This window comes from Lactuca serriola, chromosome 5 (genome assembly GCF_051521515.1).
Source record: "Lactuca serriola cultivar US96UC23 chromosome 5, Lser_US96UC23_V15, whole genome shotgun sequence".
Lineage (NCBI taxonomy): Eukaryota > Viridiplantae > Streptophyta > Magnoliopsida > Asterales > Asteraceae > Lactuca > Lactuca serriola.
Genome location: NC_136412.1, coordinates 249,357,836 through 249,370,241, shown reverse-complemented (window position 1 = coordinate 249,370,241; position 12,406 = coordinate 249,357,836).

The following is a 12,406-nucleotide window of genomic DNA, read 5'->3' as shown; positions in this document are numbered from 1 at the left end:
ATAAAGCTAGTGAGTTCATAAGCGGTTTGTTTTCTGAAAATGTACCGGTTTCCTTTAGCTTTCTAAAAAGGTTTGTTATCCAAGAGAATCCCATATTTTCTTATGTAAAACAGTTTAGTTATCATTTGTTACCAATTCGATTACACGTTGTATGTTACCCCATGAAAATCCCATATTTTCCTAATAGTTTAGTTATCTGAGTTGTTACACGTTTCTGGTTAGATACAAATGTTATCCCAGGAAAATCCTATATTTTCTTAAAAGTAAGTTTAATTATTGAATCCCAATATAATGTTTGATTTCCTTTTATACTTGTTAAATTAGCTAGGTATTCTGATATCCTAATTGTGTTACACTTGAATGTACCTAGATGTATGCCTTCATATTCGTATTCTTATCCTTGATCATATTCGTATTTTATATGTGTATTCGTATTTATGTTTGTAGTCCTATTCGTATTCGTATTCGCATTCGTATTCGTATTCTTGCTCCTAATCCTAATTCTAATTCTATTCGTATTCATATTCGTATTTGTATTCGTATTTGCATTCGCAATCGTATTTGTATCCCTATTCCTACTCCTAATACTATTCGTATTCGTATTCGAATTCGTATTCGTATTCGTATCCTTATTTCTACTCCTAATACTATTCGTATTCGTATTCGTATTAGTTTTAATCCTAGTTATACTTTCGTATTCGTTCTATTCCTAGTTGTACTTTCGTATTCGTTCTGTTCCTAGTTGTGCTTTCGTATTCGTTCTGTTCCTAGTTGTGTTTTCGTATTCGTATTCGTATTAGTTCTAATTGATGATTAGTATGAATTATTCGTAGATTATGAAATATAATTTAGATTTTAACATTTTATCAAGAATTTTGTGATTAGTCTGAAAGCGAACTTCGTAATTCGAACTATTTGATAAACACAGCTTTTCGATATTAAAACATACAAAATATAGACATTTATACAGAAAACAATAAGTATGAGTACAAGATTTCCTTGTACTTTTGCTTGTATTCCCCCCTGAAAACATTTGAAAAAGGGTATGGGTATGAACTCACCTGTTGAGAAACGCGTCGGTTTGGATCCTAAATGTCAGTTCTGGGTTTGCAAACGCACAAGATTCCTATGTATTATAAAAAGATACACATTTGTATCTAATTAGGACTTGAATAATTTATTTGTTATGGACAAACACTTCTAATCACGAAAACACTTCATTACAAACGTTTGGAGGAACCCGGGTGGCATTTGAGGACACATAAGGCTTGGATATGGAGTTTACTCTTCGAGAGCAAACCCCCTTATGGAGTTTTCGGCCCTAAGACCAACTCCACATGAGTTCATGGTCGTGAACTCATGGGTGTGGGATTTATGGTGCTAAATGGCCTTATGTGACTTGGGAAAATTAGCTAGGATTAAATCTAAGGCCTTGGAATGGATCATGTAAGTCCCAAAACTAAGGATCCAATTTAGTAATCAATGAAGTTAATTGCAATTAGATTGAGATTGAGATGAAGAAGAAGTTAAATCAAGCATGCACACATCTATATTCAGTAAATGTCAAGTACATCTTGAGAAAAGTACAACTACTGCAGAGTTCTGACACCTAGCCAAAAGTACAGACTGACACAACTCAGTTGCTATAAATAGTACTCCTCCTACCAGCACAAGAGAGTGAAGCCAAACACATGTGTGGCAGCACACATTACATAACAACACACAAACACTGCAAAATGACACAATTATCTATACAAAATGATGCCTAGCTCAAACCACAAATTATGTTCTTTCAGTCTCCCCCTTGGTTTGAGACTAGCATAGTCTTGTCATCATTCCTTTGGCTCCTCAGCAGGCTTCTCAAACAACCTCAGATCTGATCTCCCCATTGATCCCATCCACAATCTTCCATTTATGATTGTAGCTACCATTGCAGTGTATTCTTTAGCAGCAGCTTCCATTACGTCTTTTCTGCAGATTATTTGGTGACGGGCCAAAGTCCGGATATCCCTTTCTCGAAAACGAAGAAGATCTTTTGCATTAATCAGCCTCAAAACATGTTCTTGATCATTGAATTTGATAGCGGTAGTTGTAGTTTCGTCATCGTATGCCCAAAATTCCATGTTGTCAAGATATCCCTCCTGGAAGTGCTGAGGGATTGGAATTTCTTTTTGCTTCTTTGTAGCAGGCCATAAGATAATCTTCATAGGTTTGCATGTTTCTGGGTCGAGAACATCCTTATCCTTTCGATAAAGGGCTTTGGCAGTCTTCATGCCGGGAAAATTTTCTTTGACCTGCCTATCAAGGAACCTCTTAAAGTTTGATGCACTTGGATCTTACGAGGGATTGTGAAAGGGGACTCTAGATAATTCTGCTAGATCAGTCTTAGTCCAGGAATTGAAATCATGGGTGCTTTTGTAACACTCAGATATTCCTGAGTTTCGCTTTACCACCCACAAATTCGTTTCTAGATCGAAAGCCCACATACGGATACCAGATCTGTCACCATACTCATCGCCAAACTTTCTCTTTTTCAAATCTGTTACAGTTAGAGCAGGGTCTTTTGCTTTGCGATTCTCATTTGTATTTTTCATGAATAGAAGTCCTTCGCGTTAATTTGCAGTCACAATCCTTTTACCCTGTTTAATTGTGATTCTAGCTCTGCTTCCTTCTGGTTCATTTTCAAATTTGTCGACAATGGTAGTTGTTCTTGGAGCAGGTGGGTCAACAGGTAGATCATCAGTTGCAGGAGGTGATTGAGAAGAAGGAGGATCAACTACTCCATGAGGCTGTTGAAAGAGGGCTTTGACTTTTTCACCAAAAGCATCATAATATACGTTCTTGAGATTAAAATAACTAGCTAGAACGGATCCAAGACTCGTTTGTAAATCTTTGATTTGTTTGGTCTTTTCTTCATCCTTTGCCCTGAGCTCAAAGATATATGCAGAAAGTTGATCCGTTTGAATTGATTTTTCAATGAGCTGTTGGTGGAGAACTCCAATTTCCTCTCGAAGATTAGATGAAGAGAATTTGTCATCATCTGTCCGACCCTCGTTAAATGATATTCCTTTCCCGCGTGAAGAGGTTGGACTAGATTGAGCCAGATGTCTTACTAATCTGATAGAAGCTTCATCTAGAGAAGGTCGAGTTGGAGAATATTCTGGAATAGAAGAGGATCCACCAGTCTCAAATATGGTACTTGGACCTTCATCAGTCTGCTTTGGAGGAGAGTGAGCGGAGGTTGCAGTGATTGTTGAGGTAACTTGAGGAGCACCTTTTACAGCGGGAATCACCAGACTTTCAAGAAATTGGCTTGATCTTATGGAAGTCTGAGAAATATGAGGTTCCGAAAAGTCAGAAATGATTGGAGCTGATGTAGAGACAAGTGACACAGAGGGAGGAATCTCTGATGTCACATCTCCTTGGCTTGTTGTGACCTCCAAGGGCTTCGAGGTGGAGAGTAGAATTTTGAGAAAGTTTCCTTCATCTCTAGTCTTGGTTGCTAGATAAGCAACTTCATTGACTTTATTTGCACGGCTGCTGGGAATATTGAGAAGAGAATCAAAATCTTCATCACCAAGATCAAACTCTATGTTTGTTGGAATGTCATCATTGATTCCTGTAAAGTCAATTTCTTTCAAGAATTCTACAGCATCATAAAGATTATCGTCATCATCCCCTCGAGAAGATTTTGAATCATTTGCCTTCTGATAATCATGTTCATCAGCTACACAAGCTGTGGGGGAGTGATGAATCTCCTCCACTTCAGGTTCGGAGGGAGAGTGATGAATATCTTCATTTTCAATTGGCACAGATTGATCTTCTGATTCTTCTCTATCATCCTCTTTAAAAATTCCAAATTTTATCAATGGGAATTTTCCTTCAAATACAAATTTCCCGCCTCTCTTTTGTTTCATTAGCCCAAAGGCACTTGGACCAATGGATTTGAAATCCAATATATCATTTCCTCTCTGCAGCTCGGCATGATTCACATTAAGGATAATTTGCAAAAATCTTGGATACATCCCGAATTTGTCTCTTTTGCTCCCTTCAAGATTTAGAATCATTTCATTCAGTATGAACTTTGAGAAATTATACTCAAAACCTACAGCCAATGCTGCAATGGCACTAGTGTTGGCTAGAGAGATCTCATTTGCTCCAGATCTCCTGCCGGAAATACAGCTTACAAACACATGAGCCAAATACTTCCAACACGAAGGAAGCAACTTCTTGATTGTAGGGGGGAAATGTTCCCTCATAGCCCATATGCTCCAAGACATCCTGAGTTTGATAAATATCAATCTCCATGGTATACTCAGGTCTGTCCGATATTTGAAGGGATTCTCTAATGATGCTCTCTGTTACTTGGATTTTCTTTTCTTCAATTGTTGCTTCAACAAATTTGTCACCCTGACCATTTTTCTTTACAACAGCATTTCTCCAAAATTCTTTGATCAAACTCTGGTAGATAGCAGGACTTGTAGTTAGGGCGTGAACCAAGCATGATTTCTTCAAACCATCCACAATGAATTTCAAGTCACTGTGGGCTGCAGGAGGGTCTTCAAGAAAAATTACAGAATTATGAGTTTTAGCAAACTCCTGGTCTCCCATTTTAATCTGAAAGTAAACACATGAAAAATTAGGGCAACAAGGAAATGTTCAGCTGCACACGCAGATACACACAGCCGCACATCCACAAAATCATGTAGCCGCACACGATCAGCCGCACACGCATGTGTGGCAGCTCACGGTCAGCCGCACACTCTTGTGTGGCAGCACACGGTCAGCCGCACACTCACATGTGCGGCCGCACACACACAGAGTGTGGTTACCCAAACAAACAAATTTTATGAAAAATTAACAGCAAACAATAGAGAAATTTGTGAAAGTGATAAAAAAATTCAGCCGTGTTCATGAGAATTACCGAGTAAAAGCTTGTTTTCACAGAAACTTGATGGAAATTTTCAAAGAGTTTGAGAGAGTAAATATGTGTGTGCAGTTGAGGCAACAGTAAATGACGGTGAAAAAGGCTCACCGCCCACACGCTCTTGGCAGCAAACAAGAAAATTCCAGCAAATACAGTAACAACACACACTCAGTCAGCAGCAAACACAATACCAGCAAACCTTCAAAGTCAGCAGCAAACCTTCAACAATTCTTCGATCAAAATTCTTAAAAATAATGAAATTTTGCACTCTCACAAAAAAAAATAACTTCAAGTGATACCAAATTGGCTCTGATACCAATTGTAAGTCCCAAAACTAAGGATCCAATTTAGTAATCAATGAAGTTAATTGCAATTAGATTGAGATTGAGATGAAGAAGAAGTTAAATCAAGCATGCACACATCTTTATTTAGTAAATGTCAAGTACATCTTGAGAAAAGTACAACTACTGTAGAGTTCTGACACCTAGCCAAAAGTACAGACTGACACAACTTAGTTGCTATAAATAGTACTCCTCCTACCAGCACAAGAGAGTGCAGCCAAACACATGTGTGCGGCCGCACACACATGTGTGGCAGCACACATTACATAACAACACACAAAGACTGCAAAATGACACAATTATCTATACAAAATGATGCCTAGCTCAAACCACAAATTATGTTCTTTCAGATCAACTTCACTTATGGACCATTTATTGGAGTTTACGATAGTAAACATGGAGTTTACGGCCGTAAACTCCCCCACACTCAATTCTTGATGTTTTTTTGGTCCTTAATTAATCATATGTGATTCCAAATAATTCTACAAGCCTTGTATGGAATTTAGGGTGTCTTTTGACATAAGTTTAGGAGTTTACGTCCCATTATCCCATCTCATGGCTGTGAACTCCTTAGGGGTGTTCTAACATGTTTTAAGGCTTCTAACTCGATTGTGGTTACTTCTAGAATTTATCCCAAGGCTTATGGTGTGTTTAAATGGCAATTTAACACCTTAGAAGGAGTTTACTCTCCATGATAATGAGTTTACGGCCCAAGCATGTTCTTGGGTAGTAAACTCATGTTTACTCCTCTAAATTGATGTTCAAGGTGTTCCAAGTCCAGTTCCATAATTCTATTAGTCATATCTAAGCCTCAATGGTGTTTTGGAAGGGTTTAAAGGCATAAAAACCCCTTTTATATGTGTTCACGGCCCAAGGGTGTTCCAGGGACATAAACACATGATTTTGGTCCTAAATCATATATAAATCACAAATTTGAAGGCTAAGGATGATATACTAGGAGTTGGGGAAGATACCTTGATGATTTGATGCTTTAAATTGATGTTTTTGGACCCTTAGATTTGATTTGAGGAGAGAGGAGTAGTGAGAGAGAGGAAAGGCTTCAAATGAAGTCTTTTGATCTTTAAATAGGTCCTAAATTCTGGACACGGTGGAATTCTACCCGATACCGACGTTAAACAGGGCTTTTGGTCGCACCCGATTAAGCTATCGTAACCCGGCGGGATAGAATTTGGAGATTTTCAATTTAATGATTTTGGGCCATTTTCATGAGTTTCTAAAGGATTTGAGTACTTATAAGATTAAAAAAAACTTATAAGTTTAAATAACTTAGCCCAAAAACGGGATCAGAACGAACCGCTATAGACGGGTTTTATGGACGAAATGGGTTTTCGGCGATGGACAACTTCGGGTTGTCACATTATCCCCCCGTTAGAGGGAATTTCGTACCGAAATTCAAACTTTAGATGCGGCTTGCGGAATTGGAAAGAGGATACGAATACTTTTGTTCTATCGGGTCATCACGCTTCTAAGTATATTCGGATTCTCGCATGGCATTTCGTGGAACCTTTCACTTATCGGGAGACGGCTTGTTTCATACATTTAACCTTTTGATCTATGATTTCGATTGATTCTACCATGAGTTTCAGACTTTCGTTGATTTCGGTCTCATCAAAGGGAGTACTATGGTTTCATCGGGTAGACACTTCTTAAGGACAGAGACGGGGAATACTGGGTGGATGCTACTAAGTCATGAGGGTAGTCGGAGTTCGTAGGTTACGGGATCAATCCTAATGAGGATTTCAAAAAGTTCTATGCTCCTTGGGATACGTGTTTCAGAATGTAACACACCATCTTTCTCATTGCTGGTTACCTTGATGGAGGACGTTTTGGTTACTAATTGAGGACTATGTTTATGAAGAGATTCGAATGAATAGGTAACAGTTTATCTTTCAGGATTAGAATTGAAAAAGGATTGCAAATAGAAGGGTTGTCGAAGAGGAATATACCTGAGGCAACGGTGGGATCGACGACTGTCTCACCTTGTCCTATAGCTAGGACTCTTCCAGTGTTGCCAGTTGTTGCTGCAATGGGGCAGTTTCTCTTATAATGTCCAACTTTACCGCAACTATAATAGGCCTGACTGATGCCTGCTCCGGAAGCTTGATTTGTTGGTGTTCTGCAACTCCGCACAAGGTGACCCTCTTGGCCACAAGTTTTGCAAAATTTTACAACAAGAGGACCGGGGATGTAGTGGTGGTAACTGCACTGGTTACACCACGGGAGAACACCAGCATATCCGGTGATAGGTGCTTGAGCTGATGAACCGATGACAGAAACAGTGGCATGAGTAGTGGCAGCACGAACTGCCACTATCTGTTGTTTCTTCGAGAACTCCTGTGAAGGATGACATTTCTCTTTCGCCTCCCAAAACTTTCTTTTCTCACCACTTCTATCTGTCGGTTCAGGAGTGGTGGTTGCTTCTTCTACGTCCTCACTATGGTCGATCAAGATTTGCGCTAGGCATTTGGCGCTGTCATATGTATCCAGCTTCGCAGCTAAAACATTCCCTTTGGTTGGCTGGGTCAACCCCCAGATGAACCTCTCTACCTTTTTGCTTTCTGGGGTAACCATTCCTGGACAAAGAAGTGCCAAGTCGTCAAACCTTGAAGTGTAAGTGGCGATATCGGAACCTTTCATCTTCAGGTTCTAGAGTTCATGCTCCAGCTTCTGAATTTCACCCCGAGGGCAATACTCTTCGTGCAGAAGTTCCTTCATAACTTCCCAACCCATAGCATTGGCTACAGGTAAAGTTTGGGATTTGACTCGGCCGTTCCACCAAGTCAGAGCTTTATTGGTGAGAGTGCATGCGGCAAAATTCACCTTGTCGGATTCCGAACAAGCACAGATCTCGAAGATAGATCCGATCTTCTCTAACCACTGAGTTAGAGAAATGATACCTCCTGTGCCATCGAAGAATGTAGGTTTTGCGTTCATAAAGTCTTTATAGGAACACTCCTTTCGGTGTCCCTGGCTACCTTCCTGGTTTTGAGGTTGGGGACCACCTCCTGAACTACCAGGATTCGTTTGCGACATGGCTGCTGAAAATGCTGCAGTTAAAACTGTCTGAAGGGTTACCAGGTCGATTTGAAGAGAAGGTGGTGGTGGATGAGGATTGTTGTTGGTCTTTGAGCTGGGTCTCTTTCTTGGAGGCATCTTGATCTAATAAGATCAGGAAAGAGAGGATGGTAAGTCCTCCGAATTGAATCAAGAGATATGAAACAAGGGATATCTCTTTACGACAGGCATACAATTCTATTTAAACGATAAAGTAGGAATGAATTTTCAAAACAGATACACTATCGCTAAAGGAATGATTGAGGAGCAACGCTGGGGTGAGGATTTCTATAACGGATTTGGCTCGAGAAATACTCACATAGTATTTCATGTCTCGCTGCAGCGACAGCTCATTGTTTGGGTATTGGGTAAGTTTTAGGCATGTCGTACACCACAATCACTCCTAAACACATGTTGGCCGTGTCTCGAATGAATAAAGTTGGCCAGGCTATATTGATCCTAGACACGACTACATAACTGCCCAGGTTTAACCGCAAAGTACAACACCCATTTACTTATGTTTTGTTCTACTTGTAGTTACGGATTTCGACGGTTAGGTATACTTGTATACTATTGAAAATACTTATATTCGAGGTATACTTTTAGTTCAGAGCACTTAGGCCCTTTAGTGTTTATAGTTTTATACCATGTAAGTTTTGGTATACTACTTCACTATAAACAAGGGCTCTGATACCAATCTGTCACACCCTGAAAACCGAAGGCGGAAACATTTCCGGGGCAGACTCCACGTTAAGTATCAAATCCAATGTACATAGTAAGCAAGTAAACAACCATTACATTACATATTAGAATTTACATCTATTCAAAACTAAATTGTTACAAGTGTTATACATATGTATACATGAACAAAAGTAGAGACGAGTCTTCTGTACGCTCCATCTTCTCCAAAAAGGATCGTTGGGTACCTGTCTAAAACGGACCTGAGAATACAAGCAGTTTGAAAATCAGTATAAAGCTGGTGAGTTCATAAGCGGTTTGTTTTCTGAAAATGTACCAGTTTCCTTTAGCTTTCTAAAAAGGTTTTTTATCCAAGAAAATCTCATATTTTCTTATGTAAAACAGTTTAGTTATTTGTTACCAATTCGATTACACGTTGTATGTTACCCCAGGAAAATCTCATATTTTCCTAATAGTTTAGTTATCTGAGTTGTTACACGTTTCTGGTTATATACAAATGTTATCCTAGGAAAATCCTATATTTTCCTAAAAGTAAGTTTAGTTATTGAATCCCAATATAATGTTTGATTTCCTTTTATACTTGTTATATTAGCTAGGTATTCTGATATCCTAATTGTGTTACACTTGAATGTACCTAGATGTATGCCTTCATATTCGTATTCTTATCCTTGATCATATTCATATTCGTATTTTATATTTATATTTGTATTTATGTTTGTAGTCCTATTCGTATTCGTATTCACATTCATATTCATATTCCTGCTCCTAATCCTAATTCTAATTCTATTCGTATTCGTATTCGTATTTGTATTCGTATTCTTATTCGCATTCGCAGTCGTATTCGTATCCCTATTCCTACTCCTAATACTATTCATATTTGTATTCGTATCCCTATTTCTACTCCTAATACTATTCGTATTCGTATTCGTATTAGTTCTAATCCTGGTTATACTTTCGTATTCGTTCTATTCCTAGTTGTACTTTCGCATTCATTATGTTCCTAGTTGTGCTTTCGTATTCATTCTGTTCCTAGTTGTGTTTTCGTATTCGTATTCATATTAGTTCTAATTGATGATTAGTATGAATTATTCATAGATTATGAAATATAATTTAGATTGTAACATTTTATCAAGAATTCTGTGATTAGTCTGAAAGTGAACTTCGTAATTCGAACTATTTGATAAACACAGTTTTTCGATATTAAAACATACAAAATATAGACATTTATATGGAAAAAAATAAGTAAGAGTACAAGATTTTCTTGTACTTTTGCTTGTTCCCCCCCCCCCCCTAAAAACATTTGAAAAACATTTGAAAAAGGGTAGGGGTATGAACTCACCTGTTGAGAAACGCGTCGGTTTGGATCCTAAATGTCAGTTATGGGTTTGCAAACGCACAAGATTCCTATGTATTATAAAAAGATACACATTTGTATCTAATTAGGACTTGAATAATTTATTTGTTAGGGACAAACACTTAATCGCGAAAACACTTCATTACAAGCGTTTGGAGGGACCCAGGTGGCATTTGAGGACACATAAGGCTTGGATATGGAGTTTACTCTTCGAGAGCAAACCCCTTTATGGAGTTTTCGGCCCTAAGACCAAATCCACATGAGTTCACGGCCTGAACTCATGGTTGTGGGATTTATGGTGCTAAATGGCCTTATATGACTTGGGAAAATTAGCTAGGATTAAATCTAAGGCCTTGGAATGGATCAACTTCACTTATGGACCATTTATTGGAGTTTACGGCAGTAAACATGGAGTTTATGGCCGTAAACTCCCCCACACTCAATTCTTGATGTTTTTTTGGTCCTTAATTAATCATATGTGATTCCAAATAATTCTACAAGCCTTGTATGGAATTTAGGGTGTCTTTTGACATAAGTTTAAGAGTTTACGGCCCATGAACCCATCTCATGGCCGTGAACTCCTTAGAGGGGGTGTTCTAACATGTTTTAAGGCTTCTAACTCGATTGTGGTTACTTCTAGAATTTATCCCAAGGCTTATGGTGTGTTTAAATGGCAATTTAACACCTTAGAAAGAGTTTACTCTCCATGATAATGAGTTTACGGCCCAAGCTTGTTCTTGGGTAGTAAACTCATGTTTACTCCTCTAAATTGATGTTCAAGGTGTTCCAAGTCCAGTTCCATAATTCTATAAGTCATATCTAAGCCTCAATGGTGTTTTGGAAGGGTTTAAAGGCATAAAAACCCCTTTTATATGTGTTCACGGCCCAAGGGTGTTCTAGGGCCATAAACACATGATTTTGGTCCTAAATCATACATAAATCAAGAATTTGAAGGCTAAGGATGATATACTAGGAGTTGGGTAAGATACCTTGATGATTTAAAGCCTTAAATTAATGTTTTTGGACCCTTAGATTTGATTTGAGGAGAGAGGTTAGAGAGAGAGAGTAGTGAGAGAGAGGAAAGGCTTCAAATGAAGTCTTTTGAGCTTTAAATAGGTCCTAAATTCGGGACACAGTGGAATTCTACCCGATACCGACGTTAAACGGGGATTTTGGTCTCACCCGATTAAGCTATCGTAACCCGGCGGGATAGAATTTGGAGATTTTCAATTTAATGATTTTGGGCCATTTTCATGAGTTTCTAAAGGATTTGAGTACTTATAAGATTAAAACAAACTTATAAGTTTAAATAACTAAGCCCAAAAACGGGATCAGAACGAACCGCTATAGACTGGTTTTATGGACGAAATGGGTTTTCGGCGATGGACAACTTCGGGTTGTCACATTTCCTCTGGTTCGGCCGTTTCACGATGGTTCGGCATTTTCCTATGGTTCGGCTATTTCGTGATGGTATAGACTTTTTCCTTTGGTTCGTCCATTTCGCTCAAGTTAGGCTTTTTTCCTATGGTTTGACCATTTTATGATGGTTTAACCTTTTTCCTATGGTTTGGCTATTCTTGGTTTGCTCCTTCCCAAGACAAAAACAAAGTAAAACTCATATACTTACCTTCCCAATGCACAACTATAAACTTACTCTCTAATGTAGAAAGATACTCCCGACAATATATATATATATATATATATATATATATATATATATATATATATATATATATACACAGACACACACACCTCTCAAGACACTTCAAAGGTAAGCTCTAATTCTCTCTACACACTCATCACATACAATCAGGTTCCTTCTACTCAAGGACCCGACCCCCATTTTATATCAATACTAACTTGATCGTTGGAGGCCGTTATAGGTTCGTAAGTCTTGGGGCGACTCTAATGATCTCATTTATGAATGTAACATGTAAAATCAAGGCTTACTAGCGGCATTGAAACGTACAACATAAACTACAACCCGGTCAACCTCGTGACGAAGAATCG